The sequence below is a fragment of the Arachis hypogaea genome, chromosome 20 (assembly GCF_003086295.3).
Source record: "Arachis hypogaea cultivar Tifrunner chromosome 20, arahy.Tifrunner.gnm2.J5K5, whole genome shotgun sequence".
NCBI classification, from domain to species: domain Eukaryota; kingdom Viridiplantae; phylum Streptophyta; class Magnoliopsida; order Fabales; family Fabaceae; genus Arachis; species Arachis hypogaea.
Genome location: NC_092055.1, coordinates 60,187,784 through 60,192,014, shown reverse-complemented (window position 1 = coordinate 60,192,014; position 4,231 = coordinate 60,187,784).

Below are 4,231 nucleotides of genomic sequence, written 5' to 3'. Positions count from 1 at the left end.
TTAGATTGGGCCCACAAGGCTTTAGAATTCGCTGGCCACGAGTTGCATTAAGTAAATCATGTGCACCCATCGGCGTGTACACGTACCGTGCACGTACGCGCCTCTATCCACGATACACTATAGCAAATCTTATATCATTTCGAAGCCCCGGATGTTAGCTTTCTAACACAACTAGAACCGCATCATTTGGACCTCTTTAGCTCAAGTTATGGTCGATTAAGTGCAACGAGGTCAGCTTGATAGCTTTTGTGATTCCTTAACTTCTTCACGAGTTCTCCATTTCTGCATGCTTTTCCTTCATTCTCTTGATCCAATCTTTGCCTCCTAAACCTGAAATCACTTAACAAACATATCAAGGCACCTAATGGAATCAAGGGTAAATCAAGATTAAACAATTAAGGGCCTAAAAAGCATGTTTTCACACTTAAGCACAAATTAGGAGACAATCATGAAACCATGCTATTCCATTGAATTAATGTGGGTAAAAGGTTATAAAATCCCCTAAATTAAGCACAAGATAAACCCTACAAAGGGGGTTTATTAGTGATCCCTGAGGTCCCTTTTAAGTTTAAGAAAAATGAGTATCCAGAGATCCGACGTGAAATCCGGAGATGAGGTTGGGAAGTCCTAACCAATCCCATCCAATAGGTTAGGATCTTAATGGTGCAAGAGTTCTATGCTAATGCATGGTTCATGGAAAACCATGACATTAGTGTGAACCTACATCCTAAAAATTGGAGCACCATGGTCCGAGGGAGAATCTTAGACTTTAGCCCGGAAAGTGTGAGGTTGGCGTTCAACTTACCTTTGATGCAAGGAGACCCACATGCTTACACTAGAAGGGTCAATTTTGATCAAAGGCTGGATCAAGTATTCTCATACATCTGTGTGGAAGGAACACAGTGGAAAAGGGATTCCCAAGGCAAGCCTATCCAACTAAGAATGGTTGACCTTAAGCCCATAGCTAGAGGATGGTTGGAATTTATATAATACTCTATCTTCCCTACTAGCAACGGGTCCAAAGTGACCATAGACCGAGCCATCATGATCCATGGTATCATGGTCGAAGAGGAGGTGAAAGTACATGAGGTGATACCTCAAGAGTTGTACAAAGTGGCAGACAAGCACTCCACCCAAGCAAGGTTAGCTTTCCCTCATCTTATCTGTCACCTATGCAATTCAACTGGAATTGTCATAGAAGATGACACTCCAATTGAGGAGGACAAGCCCGTCACTAAAAGAAGGATGGAGCATACTAGAGAGTTGGCACATGAATCACAACATGAGCATGTGGAGCCGCCTCAACATGAGATCCCTAAAATGCCTCAAGGGATGTATTTTCCTCCTCAAAGCTATTGGGATCAATGGCATACTTCGATGGGAGAATTAAGCTCCAACATAAATCAGCTGAGGATGGAGCCTCAAGAGCATCCCACCATCCTCAATGAAATTAGATAAGATCAAAGAGTTATAAGGGAAGAACAATATAGACAAGGGCGTGACATTGAAGACATCAAGCACTCTATTGGATTCTCTAGAGGAAGTGGTAGTCGCCGTCATTAAGGTGGTCTCGTTCCATTACCCCTTGCTTTTATGTCATTTTTCTATTTTTCATAATGTTTTATTGTCTGTTCTCGTGCTTTTATTTCATGATCATTTCTATCTATGTCTTAAAGTTATAACATTTTTCATATATCTCTCACCTTACTTAAAAGAAAAATTTATTTAAAAAAGAAAATTAAGATGCATGAATTCTAAGTTTTATCTTAAGAATTGTTCAATTATCTTGATGTGGTGGTATTGCTTTTATTTTCTAAATGCATGAATAAACAGTGCATGTTTGAAATTAGAATTAAGAATGTTGACTCTTGAAAGAATGATGACAAAGGAGAAGTATAATTGGTAATCTGAAAAATTCAAAAAATTGATTCTTGAAGCAAGAAAAAGTAGCAAAAAAAAAAGTAATAAAAGAAAAAAAAAAAAATATATATATATATATATATATATATATATATATATATATATGCTTATTCGAAAGAAACAAAAAAGAAAAGCAAGCTGAAAAAAAAAGAAGAAGCAGAAAGAGCCAATACCTCTTTAAACCAAAAGGCAAGAGCAAAAAGTCAATAACCCTTTAAACCAAAAGGCAAGGGTAAAAGGATCCAAGGCTTTGAGCATCAATGGTTAGGAGGGCCTAAAAGGAATAAAATCTTGGCCTAAGTACTCCAAAGGAATAGTGTCCCTAACTATATGCTTGTGGTGTGAAGGTGTCAAGAAAAAAGCTTGAGACTGAACATTTAAAGTCGTGATCCAAATCAAAAAGAGTGTGCTTAAGAACTCTGTGACACCTCTATTTGGGGATTCTAGCAAAGCTGAATCACAAGCCAAAAGGGTTCACCCAGTTAAGTGTCTATGGCATTTATATATACAGTGGTAATACTGGAAAACAAAGTGTTTAGGGCCACGGCCAAGACTCTAAAAAGTTATGTTCAAGATTAAAAAAAAACTAAACCAGGAGAGTCAATAATATCATCTGGATTCTAAGTTCTTAAAGAGGCCAACACTTCTGAGTTTCAATGGATAGTGAGATGCCAAAACTGTTCAGAAGCAAAAAGCTACTGAGTCCAGCTCATCTAATTAAAACTGAGCTTCATTGAAAACTCTAAGATTTATTGTATCATACTTTTCTTTTTATCCTACTTTGTTTTTAGTTGCTTGGGGACAAGAAACAGTTTATGTTTGGTGTTGTGAGAGCGGATATTTCATACGCTTTTTGGAATCATTTTCATATAGTTTTTAGCATGTTTTGTTTAAGTTTTATTATATTTTCATAGGTTTTGGTGTAAAATTCACATTTTTAGTTTCTACTATGAGTTTTTTGTTTTATGGTGATTTCAGGTATTTTCTGGCTAAAATCTAAGAGTTTTGACAAAGTCTGATTCAGAGGCAAGGAAAGCATAGCAGATGCTATTAGGATCTGACCTCCGTGCATTCAAGTAAGCATTTCTGGAGCTACATATATCCAAATAGAGTTTTCTAAATGGCTTTGGAAATTTAACATCTAGGGCTTTCCAGTAATATATAATAGTTCATACTTGTCTTTGAAGATGAAGGCCCAAAATTGGCATTCAACGCCAGCCATCCACCCCAGTCCTGGCGTCAAACGCCCACAGAGAGGTGGCCAGCATCCAATGCCCAAAGGGGAGTCCAAAGGGGGCTTTCAATGCCCAAGAGCCTTACTAGCACATGGAGACACCCTTAGCTCAGTCCAAACACTCACCAAGTAGGGCCCGGAAGTGGGTTTTCGTGCTACAAGCTAAGCCTATCATATTTCTGTAATCCTTAGTTACTATATTAGTATATATAGGAGAAGATCAACCATGTTTAGAATCTCTCTCCAGCATATAATATTTTTGAACACCATTATGTGTAGTATGAGCCACTAAACCTCTTAGGTTAAGGTTAGGAGCTCTGCTGAGTTTTATGGATTAATAAAAGTGTGGGAATCCGTGCACCAAGTACGCACTTGCTTTGATGCGTACGCACACTCGCATTTTTTACAATCATGCATACGCATAGTCAGGCATGCGTGCGCACAAATGTAATCATGTTCCTCATTAAAGAAAACACGCTCGGGGCGATTTATGGAGCTGTTACCAAAGCCCAATCAAACTCATTTCTAAACATGGTTGAGTTTAGAAGCATGCTTTATGTCATATTCTAGAGAGAGAAGCTCTCTCTTCTCAATAGAATTAGGGTAGATTTAGGATAGATTTCTCTTAGGTTTAGATTTTAATTGTTGCTTTGATTTAGTTTTCTTGCAATTTCTTGTTGTTACATTTTGTTCTTTTCGTTTTATTTTCTATTTCTTTTATTTTGTTGCTCTTATGTTCGTGACTCTTGTTGATTTTAATTTCCATTATTAAAATTTATGTTTTCATGTTTCTTATTGTTTAATTAATTTGTTATTATCATTTTCTTGGATTGAGTAGTTGTAGAATTTATTATTTCTTGCAATTTTACTATGCTTTCATTTTAGGCCTTCCAAGTGTTTAATAAAATTCTTGGTTGGATTTTAGAGTAGATTTTTGTATTCTTGGCTTGGGTTGATGATGCACCACTATTTCGTGGTATATTTTGTGCTTAATTTAGGTGGATTTCATCCAATATTCCCACATTTATTCAATAAAATGGGATGGTTTCAGGATTGTTTCCTAAATTTTGCTTAAGT